Genomic DNA, 19,155 nt, shown 5'->3' with positions numbered 1-19,155 from the left:
TTTTTTTTTTTCCCCTCAAAAATCAGCAGAGGGTTTGTGTAATTGTGTTAGTGTGGATCTACAAACAGGTGAAATGAATACTGTTTCAATAGTTGGAAAGAAGATGCTTTTGTGTGTGTGTCTGTGTGTGTGTTTAAGCTTTCAGCCCTTTCAGTTGGTGATTTGATTTTCTTTTCTGTTGCTTTGTATCATAATGGGGGTGATGAGAATAAAAGAGGAAGCAATATTTTGCAATCTACCCAAAAAATGTTTTCTAAGTCTCTAGGGATGCTGAAGCAAAATTGGGTTGCAGATGTGGACTGTATAGTATTTGCTTCCCTCACGATAAGTACCACCAGTCTATATCTAAGCTTACACCTGTGCAGTATTATACACTTCTTCGTAAATGTCAGCACTTTCTCCTTGCTCAGTACTCAGGAGTAATGGATAGTTGTATCTAAAACTATTTTTTGTTAGGTTTTCAGAATCTTAGAGTACACTTGTGTCACCAAGTAATTTTTACATCATCAACCCTTTAAGAAAGATTGTCTTAAAGACCTCAGTTTATTAGTTGCTAATCTCTACCCTCACCTTTACATGTTACAGCCTTTGTAACTGTCTGTTACTATGTATTTGAGATTTAGCTATTGAGTACAATTTGTGACATTCAGCAAACTTAAAGTTCATAGTTTGAATTTGTTAAGTGTTTGTTTTCTGTGTGACAGTGACAAGAATTATTAGGAATAATTATGAAAATGACCATTCCCTACCTACATAAGGATCTTAGACTGAATATGATAATCTTTTAAATACTAATTTGCACCTCAGGCACACTGTAAAAGTTTTAATTATGCATATGCATTTTAAAGTAGACCACAGAGAAATAAAGGCTTTGTCTAATGGTTTAAATGTAACATAAAGCTGACATATAAAACTATATTCTTGAAATGCCAGTTTGGAAATAACGGACATGGCCTATCTCTAAGGTTACTACGTTTTCCCGGCGTTTGTTCAGTTTTTGAAAAACACATTGATCTCAGGTTGCCATTTGTTTTCTGATTTCTTGATTGTTAATACAATTTTTCAGCTGTTTTTAAGATTTTTCTCTTTTATTTGTTATGAATGGTAATTGATTAAAGAGTGATGTTAAGAAATACATTAATAACTTGCAGCTGGGTTTTTTTTTTTTTTTTTGAGTTTTTAAGCTACCATATTCAGAAAGTTGATCAGAACTGTTTTGATAATGGTAACAAGACACAGCAACTTGTGAACTAGAAACCAGTCAGAAATTTGAAACATTTCACTTTTCAAACGGAACACTAAAATCATAAATTCTTTTGTTATGCTGGCTGGAATTATACTTTTTGAATTTTTTTTGTTTCTTCAGTGACTTGGGAGAGGGCTTCTCCCATATTCAAGAGAGATAATAAACTGGAATTCTAGGTGGAATGCTCCCAAAGATGGCTTCTGAATAACTGCTGGTATATTTTTTTTTGCCTTGCGTTACCTGTATGGATTTTGAGGGCAAGCGTGAAAATTGAAATTCCTTGTTATCCAGGCAGTTAAATTGCAGTCATGTTTGTTTTAAAAATATGCTGGATTATCAATATTGTGTAATTTAATATTTCTGTAAGACTTGAATTCTTTAAACAGTTTAAATAGTTTTTAGATTTTAAATATCATATGAGAAAAGAATACCAGAATCTGTTGTGTTTTTTTTGTGTTTTGTTTTTTTTTTAACTGAAAAATATACACTAACCTGGGCATGCAGATATAAGAATGAATTTCTTTGGAGGTTGAAGATTAAATGAAAGACTATATCTTCATAGGATTCAGTTCACTGTATCGTTTATGTATTTTTCATGAATGAAAAAACAGAATATATGCTTATAGTAATTAAAAAAATCACAAGACCAAAACACTCTCAAAACAATAAAAAACAACAGAAAAACAAGCTGACTCCTGTCCTTCGGTGAATTCTGAGGTTCTGTAACTTGGGCTTAGTGAAGGTGTTCTTGAACTGGATTATAAGATACCAATTAGGAGAGGAAACTTAGATATAAAACTTTGGTATTTCCTAATAAGATCCGTGGGGAAGTAGTAATACTTTGTTATAGATGAATTAGAAATGGGCTGTAATTTAGCAGCAGAATAATAAAGTACTTCTATGTGATACTTGAAAAAGGAGTACTGCAAATAAATTTGCTGTTTTTGCTTATTATTTGACTTATATTTCCTGCATTACATATTTCACATTAAGCATTAGGCATATTATAATTTAAGGCTAAATCTTTTACTGAGTAAAGAATATATAGGTCAGGTTTGCTATTCCTGTCTTCTGAATTTTACGTTGTATCAAGGCTATGTACTATATATCTTTCTGGAAATTTTTTTTTCTGTTAACACAGTAGTTAAATTTTGTATTTTACTATCAACTCTGACTTTTAAAATATTAAAAATTTCTGTCACAAGTTGACCTATAGTGTGCTTTAAGTATTGGAGTGCTCTGAAATGTAATTGTCAACCAGCGCAGGTAGAAAAGAACATGCGTAAGTCTAAGAAACTAATTTATGTTCTAAAATATGTAGTTGCATTATTTTAACATAATATTTCTTCTGTCTTTGGCATTTTCTCCTGGTTCCCAGTTTTTTAGCACATCATCTTTAACTCAGCAAATCAAAGTTCTAGTGTATGAAAAGCATATTCTAATTGCAGAGGGCTCTTCAGCTTTTGAGATGTTGCTAACATATGTGCTCTTTGAGAAAGTATGATGTTCCCATTATCAAGATTTAAAGAACTAATTAGATTATTTCACACTACGTATCTCATTCCAACTTTTGTAAATATCATAACTGGTCACAGAAAGTAGTTCATGCTAGAAAAGGTTAAAGTTTCTTTTATTGGAAATAAGGAAGATATTGCTTGAAGCTAAAACATTATAGATGACCTTAAAAGAGGGTATGATTTGTCCCTATGTGAAAGACTACTATGAAATATTTTGGAATGTCTATCTTCTAATGTTCATAGCACTGTGAACACACAATTTAAGCATCTTATTTGCCCTCAAATACTTTATAAATCTTGCAAGTTTAGTTAAGTAATTTCACCGTTGACAAATATTTTTTCTTTCAGTTTTTCTAATGCCTTGTAGGTAGAAATGATGTGTTCTGACATGGGTGATGTCTAGAATTTGGAGTTAATTTCATCAGTTAAATTTGGGCTTTCTCTGTTTCCGGTTTTGTGTTGTACAACACTGCCTTCAGGAATTTTACCATTTTGCAGATAGTTTTTGAGTTAACCTTTAAGTTTTGTTATGTAAGTGTTTCTCACTAGTTTCATACTCACTCATGTCATAGACCTTCTCCTGAGCGCTGTGTGTTTCCCGGTCTGTAAAGGCACAGAGATAAATACACTGTTTTCTGCATTTAGTAAGTTCATGGTTTGTTGCATGAAGGGGACAAACAGTAGTTAATTGTTTTGCAGTGTGACAAGTGCTTTGGTAGCAGTATATACTGAAGAACTCAGATGAATTAATTCAGACTGCATGTATAATCATCAGTGCTTACTGAAGGATACAACCTGAACTAACTCTTGAGGAATAAGTTGGATGGAGGGTAGAAAAAGCATAGAAGTTAGAGATGTTAAGGTCCATTTGGAGAATTGCAGGGAATAACAATTTGGAGTCCATCTATGACCTAATGTTAATATTTTAAGTGATACAGTAGGCTTTCATTAAAGTTATTATCTTTAGAGATTGTATGCCTTTTGTGCCTCATTTAATTTGGGGCTTGAACTATGGATCTGCACTAATGTTAGGAATCTGCTCCAAATTATTATTTAAAATATTTAACTAAGTATATTTTCATAGTTAAATAGAAGAACATATCAGCCTAACGTGAAATAATTCTGAAGCATGGAACTTGGATAATAAGAAAATGTTTCAAAATAGTATTTAAATATATTTTTCTCATATCATACTTAAATATATTTTTCTCAGCTTTTATGTATCTTGTTAAGAGTAACATTTATGAATTTCCTTCCTTAGAACTCATGGTGAGTTATTTCGCAGATATTTAAAATGCACTCTTCTGAGAACATTAAAAATAGCCTCTTTCCATACTTACTTCAGAGTGCCACTCTTTGCTTAAAAGTCAGACTGTATGATCAGTAGTTATATCCTGGTAGCCTGCTAGAAGTCTTTGTATGCCTTTAAAAGTTTTTTAAGATTTAAAAGTTCTCTGAACTTGACTATTAAAAAGTAATTTTTTATGCAGTGTGATTTAATACTTTTTGAGGATGAAATGAAAGCTCTTCGGCTCTCCCAGCGTGCCGTAGTTTCCCATTTTAAAACATTCTCATACTTGGCTTTTTTTCAATCCTTCCTGTTGGGGCTTCCTTGATAGCTCAGTTGGTAAAGAATCCGCCTGCAATATGGGAGACCCCGGTTCTATTCCTGGGTCAGGAAGATCCCCTGGAGAAGGGATAGGCTACACACTTCAGTATTGTTGGTTGAGCTTCCCTGGTGGCTCAGACAGTAAAGAATCTGCCTGCAGTGTGGGAGGCCTGGATTTGATCTCTCGGTTGGAAAGATCCTCTGGAGGAGGGCATGGCAACCCACTCCAGAATTCTTACCTAGAGAATCCCCATGGACAAAAGAGAATGGCGGATCCCAAAGAGTTGGACACGACTGAGCAACTAAGCACAGCAGTCCTTCCTGTTATTTTCCTTATAGAAATCTGAGAAATTCCTTTTTAAATGTTTCACATTTTAGCAATTCCCATATAAATGTTATAACGTCTCACTTATCTCAAGGTTATCTTTTAAGAAACTAAAACTTTCTGGTGTCATCTCCTTGGGTACAGCCCCATGCTCGCTTCACCTGGCTAACCTCCTAATTGCTGGTCAGGCCCCAATATCACATCCTTGGGGAAGCCTTTGATCTCTAGTTAGATTCTCCTGTTTTAAGGTCTCCCACCTGTTATTGCCTTTTTATAATACTCATCATTTTTGTAATGATGTGTTTAATGTCTTTGTCTTTTTTGCATTACTGTAAGCTTCATGATGAGCATCAAGTATTTGTCCTCTTTACTACCATTTCTCCAGTACACAATGTCTTAACTTTGTAAGGCTTCTAACAGAAAATTTGTCTAGGGCCCCCAAACAAACAGGCCAAAAAGGACAAAGATATCATAATGCTTTTGCTCTTAAACCACATTTTCTGCTCTTAGAACCCCCTAGGCCTTAATTGAGGGATCTTTACAATTTTATGCTGCTGCTTCTAAGTCGCTTCAGTTGTGTCCGACTTTGTGCGACCCCATAGATGGCAACCCACCAGGCTCCTCCGTCCCTGGGATTCTCCAGGCAAGAACACTGGAGTGGGTTGCCATTCCTTCTCCAACGCATGAAAGTGAAAAAATAAAGTGAAGTCTCTCAGTCGTGTCCAACTCCTAGCGACCCCATGGACTGCAGCCCACCAGGCCCCTCTATCCATGGGATTTTCCAGGCAAGAGTACTGGAGTGGGTTGCCATTGACTTCTCCGTTAAAATTTCATAATGTACAGTTACTTTAAAGTTTGGTAGCCAAATGTAGAAAGGATAGGGTACTCCTAGAGGCCTTATGAAAGTTGAAAATAAGAGCAAGGGTAAAGTACTTAAAAAGCAGACGTAAGACATTAAAAAATAAATTAATGTGATAAATACTTAAAATCTTTTAAGATGCCATCTGTTTTATATGTAGAATAGTATAGCAAAAACGATGATGTAAGATCATGACAAAGATATTAATTGCTGTTGGTAAATTTTGATAATGACACAGGAACAGGTATTGTATTTCAGAAAGGTTTCCATCTAAAATGATAACAAGTTTTAATGTTCAGTTCAGTTGCTCAGTCGTGTCCGACTCTTTGCGACCCCATGAATTGCAGCATGCCAGGCCTCCCTGTCCATCACCAACTCCCGGAGTTCACTCAGACTCAATGCCATCCAGCCATCTCATCATCTGTCGTCCCCTTCTCCTGCCCCCAATCCCTCCCAGCGTCAGAGTCTTTTCCAATGAGTCAGCTCTTCACATGAGGTGGCCAAAGTACTGGAGTTTCAGCTTTAGCATCATTCCTTCCAAAGAAATCCCAGGGTTGATCTTCTTCAGAATGGACTGGTTGGATCTCCTTGCAGTTTTAATGTTAGCCTTTTGTTATTGGGAAGATTTGCTTAATGAGATGAAACATAGTAGGTATTGTAAGTATTTATTAAGTAAAATTAAATTGAAGAAAATGATTGAAAGTCCTGATTTAGTGCAGTATATTATTACTGCCTTAAAAGCTTTTGGATTTTATACCTACCATGTGTTTCTTTTGTGTACTGAGGTACGAAATATGTAAAACTGAGTAACAACATGTTTATCAGTTTTGAATGAAAACATACCTGTTGCAGTGATATGACAAAATGACATAAAGCAACTTTTAAACTGTTAAAGAGAGTAGTGGTTTAGTTGCTAAGTCATGTCCGACTTTTGTGATCCCATAGACTGTAGCCTGCCAGGCTCCTCTGTCCATGGCATTCTCCAGGCGAGAATACTGGAGTGGGTTGCCATTTCCTTCTCCAGAGGATCTTTCTGACCCAGGAATTGAACTTGGGTCTCCTGCATTGCAGGCAGATTCTTTACCAACCGAGCTATGAGGGAAGTCCTTAAAGAGTAAGTTTTATTGTTTATTTTTGGCATTTTTGGTAACCTAGACTGGAAAAATTAGATTGGAGGTTATAATACTTGTTTTAGAAGTCTGTAGAATGTTGCAGCTTGGATGACCTGAAATATATTATTTTTAATTCAACTTTGTTTTCTTTATGTCTTCTGGGATAAAGAATTTGATATTTCACTTAAAGGGCTTTAGTTCTGGTTCATATAAATTTATTTTGTCTTAGTTTTGTAATCGTGTTTTCTGACTATATAAGGATAGGTAAAAGAGCTAGTTATTTCCTATTTTGTTGCTAAAACAAATATTGGTTTATCTACCATGTGTTAATTACAGTTTTAAAGTCATAGAAATGGGATACTTATATACCAGGCAGCTTAAAATAGTAAGGTTTTATGATTTAATTTTGAAAACATTTATTTCTGCTTTGGAAGTAGGGATTTGAAATTCTTAATACTAGAAATATGGCCTAGTTTCAGAACACCCACTAAGCAACTGTGGAAACTCAGCATGCTCAATGGCTTATAGTGCTGCAGTATTCTTTAATTTATCCCACCTCCTGTTATATAATAGCTTATAGTAGTACACACAGAACATGCGTATTTAGGACAAGAACAAAGTGTATTGAAGGTCCAGAACGTGAGTCTGTGTTGGGCTTTGGATTGGGCAGGAAAAACCTGAAGATGATCAAATATGATAGTCAATGGGTGAGTGAGTGACATAAATCAGTTAATGTTTTAGGTTGCAAATAAGGCATGAAAAGCAAAAATTGTTTTGGGACTTGAGAACAATGATTCTTTAAAATGGAGTCACAGTTTTTGAAACAAACACTTAATTCTATTAAAATTTATTAATATTTTTATTTAAAAAGTTTGACCACTCTTGTGAAATTGTCATGATGCTTGTGTACAGGACTAAGTATTTCAATGTAAATAATTTTATACATTTCCCCCAGAATGTTGTGCAACTCTGAAGTTGCAGCATTGTATCAGACTGTGAGAAACAGATACTGAAACTGATTAGAAACTAACTGTAAAGTATGAAACTAGTTTATATCCATTGTTCAGGATAGTATACTGTCAAGGCATTTTATAAAACATACTTTTTACCAGCTTATTTTGTTAATTAAAAAAGGTACTGAGTTGATCTATGCTAATTATTATTATCAGAGAAATGGATTTTAGAGTTAAATGTTTCAGTTTAAAGATTCTGTGATATGAAAAAGGAAGGACTTAATAAATTTGCCTTTAAAGTCAGCTATGTAATTTTTATAGAGTTAGCTCTGTGAGTAATGCTGTAACGCATAACTAATTATCTATATGCAAAAATAAACTTATCTGGCCTTTTTTCAGCTGGAGCTCACTATACCTGATATTTACACACACACACACACACACACACACACACACACACACATATATTATGCTAATTGATACTTTTATAATGACTCTGTAGTAAGATCTTGAAGATTTTTATTTTATCAAAGAAAGTTAAAATTAAGTTTCATATAATTGAAGTTGTAACCTATCCCTTCTCCAGGGGATCTTCCCAACCCAGGATTTAAACCAGGGTCTCCTGCATTGCAGGCAGATTCTTTACCAGCTGAGCCATCAGGGAAGCCCATTATGTTCAAATTCTTTGAATAATCCTCAAAGGTAGATCATGTGTAAAAATAAAAATAATTTCTTAATTGACACATCTTTTTTTTGACCATACCATTACCCAGCTTTTATAATTAACAATTTGATAATATTTGAGTTGCTTCTGAGAGTAATTGAAATTAAGTATGGCCAAATAATGCTTTTTCTTTTTTTCTGGCATAATTTAAATAATAAATCAATTGCTACCTGCAAATTACTAAGTGATTTACATTTTTATGATGTAAGAATTTTTTACATTAAAGCTTCTGTAAACTATGTGGGACTCATTTTGCAATTATAGTCACATAATAGTAGATAGTACATCTAACCAGTTGGGAACTGGTTAGATTTAATATGTTAAATTGCAAAAAAAAAATTTTTTTAAATATATATTCAAATCTATAAGCATGGGCTGCTTTTCCAATAGAGTAGGTTCTGATGGGAAAGAATCTTTATTAACCTTAAGTTAAATTGGGCTTGACTGTTCCATGTTTTTTTTTTTTTTGATCTTGTATGAGGAAGACTTTTGCTTTGGGGTATTTTTTAAAATGTAATACAGAGATAATGAGATTATATTATTAAGGCCCCAAATGCACAATGTAAATTCTGTTTTAACAGCTGTTAGGATGAATAGATAAATAACTGAGCATACTGGTCTTCATCTAAATAGTCTAAAAAGTGAACTATATGAATATAAGAAAAACTTTGTTTTATAATAAAGGCAACTTATTAAATACTGACTCTTAAATGTAATATACCTGCCTTGACACCACAGTCCTCTAATCTTGCTGTGTGTGGTAAATTTATTTTTGTTTATATTTTTTTCCTGACAGTTTCTGATAGTTTATAGAATGAGTAATGGACAGACTTTATGATCAAATAAGATCTAGTGAAGGAATATGTGGGTTTATACACACAAAAAGCAATTAAATGAGATTAATTTTTAGCTTAAAAGTACTGAAAATCAAATTCTAAGTTGAAAATACTTTTAAAATACTGTAGTCACCTTAGTGCATATAACCTAAGATAGGAATTACATTTTATCTCGTTTGCTTTACACTGATAATTAGGTAGCCAACTTTTTGATTTATTGCCAATTAGCCCATGTTAAAGAGTAAGTGTTCTTTGAGAACACTTAGGTTCTGTTTGACATGTTTTGAGTTCTGGGAAAGAAAGGCTGTTAAAGCAAATATTCACAAATCTTTTTCTTTAGACTGTGTGGCCTAAGAACTTTTCAGATTAAGTTTGATCAAGATATGACATTTATTATTATATCTTAGTTATCTTGAGACATTTAAATTCCCCCATCCCACCTCTTCCTTTTATTTTGCTGGAGAATCTTACAATTTATGTATATAGTGAAGTGTTGTACAAGAGAGCTGTAATCTCAATTATGGCTTGACTTTTAGGTTGAGTAAACAGATTTTCAGTTCTTTGCTCAAAACTTTTGTTTGCTCAGAATCAAAATTACATAATAAATCTTGTGCTTTCCCATAAGAAGGAATACCAAATTTCTTGGAAAACTCTCATGTATTTGTTACTGTATAATATTTAGTTTCCGTGCATGTTAGTCCAAACTACTTCAGTCCAAACTATTTCATCTTGCCTCTTTAGAAAAGGGGGGGAGATGAGTTTAGAGATGCTATAAGTTGTGCACTCTTGCCTTGATTCTAATTAACATGGACTAATATAGAACAATTTATTTATTTACAGCTATTTCTTTAGCCTGCATGAAAATTAACTCTCGCATCATGTTCATTCATGCTGCTTAGGGCAGTGTTTTTCCATTTCTCTCTGAACAGTAATGTTCCCTTGAACATGTTAATTTTGGGTACTTTCTCAATCTTTGGTTTTCCAGTTTTGAAGATTCCTTTTTTAACTTGAATTACAAAAATACATAGAATTATGTGATTTGGAGGGGAGAGCAGTTTATTTCAACTAGTAAAAGAATATAAGGAGCATTTCAGATCTTTATAAACAAACGAAAATAGTTGAAATCTTGCCATTTTAGTTATTCATTAAAAAATCTGAGTGATTTAATTTTGAGTATAGGGAAGTATGCAATGAGACAAGATTTTTGTCTTTGCTTATTGTTCAACTGGTTTCAGCAAGTGTTTACTACATGCTTATTGTGTGTTTAATAAAAAGTTCATAGTATCTTTGAAGCTGTAAAGTACTTAAGAGGAAAACTGTAGGAAGGCTGCTATTTAGTAGGGTAGATAAAGCCCAAGTTAACAAATACTCAACAATTCTTTCAATAAATTAAACTGTTAGGTATTATTTTATAACTATTAGAATAAAACTGTGAAAAAGACAGTAAGGTCCCTGTTTTCCTACTGCTTTAAATGAGGGAGTGAAATAGCTAATCTGACAAATATGATACAGTGTGAAAAATACTCTGATAGGGGAAGTTTTAAGTGGGAGCACAGAGAGCGGAGACAGTATTCAGAAATGCTTTTGAGTAGTCAGGAAGGACTTCCCTGATATTTAAACTGAGATCTGAAGGGTGCATGGATCTCAGTGAAGAACTGTAAACCTGTTTCTATTGTTGTTGTTCAGTTACTCAGTCACGTCTGACTCTTTGCAGCCCCATGGACTGTATAGCACGCCAGGCTTCCCTGTCCTTCGCTGTCTCCCTGAGTTTGCTCAACCTCATGTTTGTTGAGTCGATGATGCCATCCAACCGTCTCATCCTCTGTCACCCCCTTCTCCTGCCCTCAGTCTTACCCAGCATCAGGGTCTTTTCCAGTGAGGCAGCTCTTCGCATCAGGTGGCTAAAAAATTGGAGCTTCAGTATCAATCCTTCCAGTGCATATTCAGGACTGATTTCCTTTAGGATAGACTGATTTGGTCTCCTTGCTGTCCAAGGGACTCTTCAAGAGTCTTCTCCAACATCACAGTTTGAAAGCCTCAATTCTTCATCGCTCAGCGTTCTTTATGGTCCAGCTCTCACATCTGTACATGACTGCTGGAGAAACCATAACTTTGACTAGAAGGACTTTTGTCAGCAAAGTGATAAATATAAATACACTGATAAATACAAATACTTAAAATATTTTATACTTTATAAATGTACTGTCTAGGTTTATCATAATTTTTCTTCCAAAGGGCAAGTATCTTTTAGTTTCATGGCTGCTGTCACCATCCACAGTGATTTTGGAGCCCAAGAAAATAAAGTCTGTCTCTGTTTCCATTGTTTCCCCATCTATTTGCCATGAACTGATGGCACCAGATGCCATGATCTTAGTTTTTTGAATGTTGAGTTGTAAGCCAGCTTTTTCACTCTCCTCTTTTGCTTTCATCAAGAGGCTCTTTAGTTCTTCTTTGCTTTGTGCCATAAGAGTGGTGTCATTTGCATATCTGAGGTTATTGATATTTCTCCTGGCAATCTTGATTCCAGCTTGCACTTCCTCCAGCCCAGCATTTCCCATAATGTACTCTGCATAGAAGTTAAATAAGCAGGGTGACAATATACAGCCTTGACATACTCCTCTTCCAATTTTGAACTAGTCCGTTTTTCCATGTCTAATTCTGACTGTTGCTTTTTGACCTGCATACAGGTTTTGCAAGAGGCAGGTCAGGTGGTCTGGTATTCCCATCTCTTTCAGAATTTTCCACAATTTGTTGTGATCCACACAGTCAAAGGCTTTAGCATTATCCATGGAACAGAAGTAGGTGTTTTTCTGGAATTCTCTTGCTTTTTTAATGATCCAACAGATTTTGGCAGTGTGATCTCTGGTTCCTCTGCCTTTTCTAAATCCAGCTTGTACATCTGCAAAATTCTCGGTTCATGTACTGTTGAAGCTTAGCTTGAAGAATTTTGAGCATGACCTTGCTAGCATGTGAAATGAGTGCAGTTGTGAGGTAGTTTGAACATTCGTTGGCATTGCAGTGACCTTTTCCAGTCCTGTGACCACTGGTGAGTTTTCCAAATTTGCTGGCATATTGAGTGCAGCACTTTAACAGCATTGTTTTGTAGGATTTGAAATAGCTCAGCTGGAATTCCATCATCTCCACTAGTGTTGTTCATAGTAATGCTTCCTAAGGCCCACTCCAGGATGTCTGGCTCTAGATGAGTGACCATACCATGATGATTATCCGGGTCATTAAGATCTTTTTTGTACAGTTCTGCCACCTCTTCATAATATCTTCTATTAGGTCCATACCATTTCTGTCCTTTATTGTGCCCATCTTTGCATGAAATGTTCCCTTGGTATCTCTGATTTTCTTGATGAGGTCTCTAGACTTTCCCATTCTATTGTTTTCCTCTATTTCTTTGCATGGTTCACTTAAGAAAGCTTTCTTATCTCTCCTTGCTATTCTTTGGTACTTTGCATTCAGATGGGTATATCTTTCCTCTTCACTTGCCTTTTGCTTCTCTTCCTTTCTCAGCTATTTGTAAGGCCTCCTCAGACAGCCATTTTGCCTTTTGGCATTTCCTCTTCTTGGGGATGGTTTTGATCACTGTGTCCTGTACTATGTCACAAACCTCTGTCCATAGTTCTTCAGGCACTCTATCAAATCTAATCCCTTGAATCTATTTGTCACTTCCACTGTATAATCATAAGGGATTTGATTTACGTCATACCTGAATGGCCTGGTGGTTTTCCTTACTTTCTTCAATTTAAGCCTGTTTTTTGCAAGGAGTTCATGATCTGAGCCACAGTCAGCTCCTGGTCTTTTTTTGTGCTGACTGTTTGGAGCTTCTCCATCTTCAGCAGCAAAGAATATAATCCATCTGATTTTGGTATTGACCATCTGGTGATGTCCATGTGTAGAGTTGTCTGTTGTGTTGTTGGAAGAGCGTGTTTGCTATGACCAGTGTGTTCCTTGGCAAAACTCTGTTAGCTATTGCCCTGCTTCATTTTGTACTCCAAAGCCAAACTTGCCTGTTACTCCAGGTATCCCTTGACTTCTACTTTTGCATTCCAGTCCCCATGATGAAAAGGACACTTTTTTTTTGTTTTAGTTCTAGAAGGTCTTGTAGGTCTTCATAGAACCGTTCCAATTCATCTTTGGCATAGTGGTTGGGGCATAGACTTTTATTACTATAATATTGAATGGTTTGCCTTGGAAACGAACAGATCATTTTATGCTGGTCTCTGATCAAATGAAATAGCTCATGTAAAGTCTTAGGGACAAGAGGTAGCAGAACTTGGGGGATTGGAAAGAAGTGTTCGTGACCAGAGGATAAGGTGGGGAATGTTGGAGTTGTAGCTGAAGTCAGGGGCCAGATCATGAAAGACTTGAGAATTATTGCTAAGAATTTTGGATTTTATCTTGAGGGCTGTGTTTGTGGGACGACCCCCTCTCCCATCCAGGTGTTTTAATTTGGATAGTTGGTTGATTAGATTTGAGTATTTGAAAAGAAAGAAAGAAAGTGAAATCGCTCAGTTGTGTCCAGCTCTTTGTGACCTCATGGACTGTAGCTTGCTGGGTTCCTTCATCCATGGGATTTTCCAGGCAAGAATACTGGAGTGGGTTGCCATTTCCTTCTCCAGTGAATCTTCCTGACCCAGGGATGGAACCTGGGTCTCCCACATTGCAGGCAGACTCTTTACCATCTGAACCACCGGGAAATCCCTGAGTATTTGAAAGATTACTTTAGTTACAATGTAGTGATTAGATTAAGAATAAGATGGGGAGTGGATGCTTGAGACCAGTTACAAAGCTATTACAGGAGAATGTTCAGTGTACCTGGCTCAGGGTAGTGGCATTGAGAATAAAGAGAAGTTCAAGAGCCAGGAGTAATTTTATGGGAAGAATGAGTAGGATTTAGTGATTGTTAGGATATGAAAGATGAAGGAGAGAGAGGAGTCAGTATGACCTTAGGATTCCTGGCCCTCTCCCACTCTTATAGTTGATCTCTTCTTAGGTGTTGTCTCTTTAAGATGAAGCCTTTCCAAGGCTCATAAGTGCCTTTGTGCTTCAACAGCTCTTACCACACTGTTTTTGCCTTTACACTTGTTTGTTAGCTTACAGGTAAGGATAATATGCTTTATTATGGTTGCATACTTGGCACCTTGTGCAGTTCATGGCATTTAGTATATTGTAAATGTTGACTGAACGAAACTATAGTTTTTATATTTATGAAAATTGAAATATTCATAATTGAAGAAAAAGCTGGTTTCTGAACTGTCAGTATTCAGAAATTTGGTTTTATAACTTCAATATGAATCAGATCGCTCCAGGCACTTTTGAATATTGCTTGTAAAGCAGTCAAATCTGAAGTATTGGCTATATTTGGCTCCTCATGAACTATTGTGGACTAATTTAAATGGGTTTGATTATTATGTTGCCCTCTTCTGGTATTGTATATAGAGTTTTCTTTGTTAGTTTAAAAGAGAACATAACCGAACTACCGTTCTCTGTTTCAAAATGAACATAGCTTTTTCTTTCCCCCCTCACTGATTGTAAAAGGAGGGGATTCTTGTATTTATTTTAAAAAATGATTCAAAGATAAATAAAAGTGAAAGCCATTCTTACAACCAAGGATAAACATTGCTATCATTTGATTAAGACTTTGCGATTCCTATATATATGTATATATGAACAATATCATTAAGTTAAAAATTGAGACAAGAAATACTTTATAATTACTTATATGTGCATGCGCGCACACACACACGCACACATATCCTTCATAGGAAGAATTCTCATAACTAGTATATAGCCAAGTAACTCAATAGCAGTAGAATGCTAAATTTAAATTCCTGCAAGAGATCAGGCAGGTAACATAAATGAGTGAACTCAGTAGGGATTATATATGAGATTGTTGAGTTGGAGAGCGCTGTGTGGGCACAACTTCTGTTCACCACTAGTTGGTTTTTGTCATTAATAAATGTTGACCCAGTGGTGCTCACATTTAAAAATTTTTTAAAAATGAGAAGTAGTAGTCTGAATTTGTATGTGAAACTTCCAGTGATTGCTGCTGCTGCTAAGTGCTTCAGTTGTGTCCGACTCTGTGACCCCATAGACGGCAGCCCACCAGGCTCCTTCGTCCCTGGGATTTTCCAGGCAAGAATACTGGAGTGGGTTGCCATTTCCTTCTCCTCCAATGATTAAATATTGGCAAAATAAGAAAAGTTAAAACCATGATGAGTATTATACATAATGTAGCTATAGTCCGTATTTTGCCTGAATACCACAAATGGGAAGAATGGAAAGATTTCTTCACCGTCCCTAATCAAAGAAATAAAGATAATATGTCATTTTTCATACATCAGATTGATAAAAATGAGAAAGAATAATGATTGTCAAGATTGAAAGAGTGTAGATTTATGCATTCTCTTTGGAAGAAGACGGTTTAGAACTACTTACACATATTTTAGTGCTTCCCTGGTGGCTCGGCCGGTAAAGAAACTGCCCGCAATGCAGGATACCAGGGTTCAGTTCTTGGATTGGGAAGATCCCCTGGAGAAGGGAATAGCAACCCACTCTAGTATTCTTGCTGAAAAAAATCTATGGACAGAAGAGCCTGGCGGGCTATGGTCCAGAGGGTTGCAAAGAGTTGGACACAACTGAGCAACCAACACTAGCATACGTGTTTCAAAGGCACTTTAGTTTTGACCGAACAGTTCTGCTTTCAGGACCCTGCCTTATGGAAATACTGGTTCCTGTATATAAAGATTTATGTTCAATGAAGCATTATTTGTGCTACCTATCCCCCCCCCCCCCATGAAGGCAAATAGAAATAACCTAAACGTCAGTTGATAAGAAAATGATTAAGTAAATTATGGTGTAGTCATACCACAAATTATAACAATGAAAAGGAATGAAGGATATCTGTGTTCTTGTGTAGAAAGAGTCCATAGTTTGTTGTTGGTGTTGTTCAGTTGCTAAGTTGTGTCTGACTCTTTCTGACCCCATGTGTCCTTCACTGTCTCCCAGAGTTTGCTCACATTCATGACTGTTTGAGTCAGTGATGGTATCTGACCATCTTGTCTTCGCCTCCCCCTTCTCCTTTTGCCTTCAGTCTTTCCCAGCATCCAGATCTTTTGCAGTTGGCTCTTTGCATCAGGTGTCCAAAGTATTGGAGCTTCAACAACAGGCCTTCCAATGAATGTTCAGGGTTGATTTCCTTTAGGATTGACTGGTTTGATCTTGCAGTCCAGGGAACTTTGAAGAGTCCATAATTTACTGTTTATCATTTATGTGCAAAATTGTAAACCTAAATTTATGTGTGTATGCTATCATTTTAAATATCTGAATGAAACTCCATTGTGTGGCACCATAATTTATTGACACTTGATGTACATGTAAGTTATTTCTAATGTTTGGTATTTGTATGCACATTTCTTTGAACATTTTTTTGATATTTGTATTTGTAATGTTGTCTCCAAAGATAAATTCCTTTTGTATATTATACAGTAACATATTAAATATCTGAGCTTTCATAGATAGTTTGAAGAAATACATTTGTCTCTGAGAGTCTGCTGTTTGTAACCTTTGATCTGAGTAAATGCACCTTAGGCACAGTGGTCAGAGAGCTAATAAAGAAGTGGCACTGTGTTTACTTATCTTAGATTCCTTTAGATTTTTAAGGGTAATTTAAGTACTGATTTCTGTCTGCTCAATATATGCTTATGATAGAGTCCAAAAGATACAGACATATGCAGCAAATATTTCTCCTACTCTGAGACTTCTGCCTAGTTTTCTTTCCTATAAAACCACTCTCAGTTTTGTGGGTACCTCTGTATTTTGTACCTATAAGCATATGTTTATATATATATATTTTCCCATAAATAGCACAATATGCTGTTCTACACCTGGGTTTTTCTCACTTATTTATAATTAATATATTTTTGCAGTGCTTTGTATGTTCTACAGCCTGTTTTAACAAACATTTTAGTATTTATTACTAATCTTCATCACAATCTTCATGCCACATCTTGAGAGGTAGATAGTATTATTTCATCCTCCTCTTACAAAGAAATTAACTGAGGCATAGAAACTTTAAAATGCTAGGTAGTTGGGGAACTGGAAATTGAATTCCAGCAGTCTGTCTACAGAGTTCTAACTATTACCCAGAAAGCTTTACTGTCTCAATTGTGTTATACCAGTACATGGTTGTTGACCATTCTTTTTAGTAATTACAAAGTATTTCACTGAATAAAAAATAATGTATATAACCATGGCCTTGGTGATGGGCACTTAGGTTATTTGAATATATTATTGTTTACATATAGTTCTACAATGAATATCCTTGTGCCAATATAATCCCTATGTCATTTTGTACATACAGAATTTGCATGTATTTCATTTTCATCCTTTCACATTTGGGCAGGATGAGGGTGAATCTAGTATGCACAGTTATATTTTATTTTGTGATCTAATATCAGACTTTTTCCTTTAATGGGTATGTTTCGTTCATCTGTGTTTATTATAGCTTTATGTTTATTTCCTTATCTTTTATACCTAAGAGAGTAAGATACAGATAAAGCTATAACTATTGAGGTGTACTTAAAGGTATAAAGCAGCATAAAGTATTGTGAAAGTGAAAGTATTAGTCACTCAGTCGTGTCTGACTCTTTGTGACCCCATGAACTGTAGCCCACCAGGGTCCTCTGTCAATGGAATTCTCCAGGCAAGAATACTAGAGTAGGTAGCCATTCCCTTCTCCAGGGGATCTTCCTGACCCAGGGATTGAACCTGGGTCTCATGCATTGCAGGCAGATTCTTTACCATTTTTGAGCCACCAGACAATGGGTTTTGTTATTTCTTCTTTTTCTAATTCCCTCAAGTGTAAGGTTAGGTTGTTTGAGATTCTTAATGCAGCCTGAGATACACTTATATCACTGTTTCCCTCTTAGAACTGCATTTGCTATGTCCCATAGATTTTGGCTCAGTGTATTTTCATTTATCTGTTTTTTTTTTTCTTTTTTTAAAAATTTTGCCTTAATTTCTTCAGTAATCCATTGATGTTTAGTGTGTTCAAGCCTCCATGTATTTGTGTTTTTTGCAGTGTTTTTCCCTTGTTGATTTCTATTCTCACAGCCTTGTGATTATAAAAGTTGCTTGATACAATTTTAGTCTTCCTAAATTTACTGACTTTTTTGTGGCCTAGCTTATAGTCTATCCTGGAGAATGTTCCATATGTGCTTGAAAAGAATGCTTATTCTGCTACTTATGGATGGAATGTTCTCTGTATATTGGGTTGGCTAAAAAGTTCTTTTAGTTTTTAAGTAAGTGATATATTTTTCATTTTCACCAAGAACTTTATAGAACAACATATTCACCATTTTGTTCCCCTACCTTCTGCCTTTTTTCAGGCAACTTCATAATTCCATCTTCCCAAAACTTTTTATCTTTTTGAGCAAAGAACTATTCCAGGTGCCTTTTACAGTCTTCCAGGAAATTGAAGTTTTTTCCATTAAGAGAATTTGTAAAGGCCGAAATTAATAGAAATCCAAAGGAGCAATGTCTAGTGACTATGGTGGATGAATCATAACTTCCCAGCCAAACTGTAGCAGATGATATTTACGACTTTTGTCTTTTAAACTGTGGAAAATTCTGAAAGAGATGGGCATACCAGACCACCTGACCTGCCTCTTGTGAAACCTATATGCAGGTCAGAGAGCAACAGTTAAAACTGGACATGGAACAACAGACTGGTTCCAAATAGGAAAAGGAGTATGTCAAGGCTGTATATTGTCACCCTGCTTATTGAACATCTATGCAGAGTACATCATGAGAAACGCTGGACTGGAAGAAGCACAAGCTGAAATCAAGATTGCCGGGAGAAATATCATTAAGCTCAGATATGCAGATGACACCACCCTTATGGCAGAAAGTGAAGAGGAACTAAAGAGCCTCTTGATGAAAGTGAAAGTGGAGAGTGAAAAAGT

At 35.6% G+C, this 19,155-nt stretch overlaps 1 protein-coding gene across 4 annotated transcripts in view; it reads left to right on the top strand.

Annotated features, from left to right (window-relative positions):
* The window catches only part of SHOC2 (soc-2 suppressor of clear homolog (C. elegans)), an 88,490-nt gene that overhangs the window by 2,147 nt on the left and 67,188 nt on the right, over positions 1-19,155 (top strand). The gene's annotated exons all lie outside the window — the stretch shown is intronic.

This window comes from Bison bison, unplaced genomic scaffold, assembly GCF_000754665.1.
Source record: "Bison bison bison isolate TAMUID 2011002044 unplaced genomic scaffold, Bison_UMD1.0 scf7180017864456, whole genome shotgun sequence".
Classification (NCBI taxonomy): Eukaryota; Metazoa; Chordata; class Mammalia; order Artiodactyla; family Bovidae; genus Bison; species Bison bison.
The sequence above is the reverse complement of the archived record's forward strand: the minus strand, read 5'-3'. Positions and strand labels throughout refer to the sequence as shown.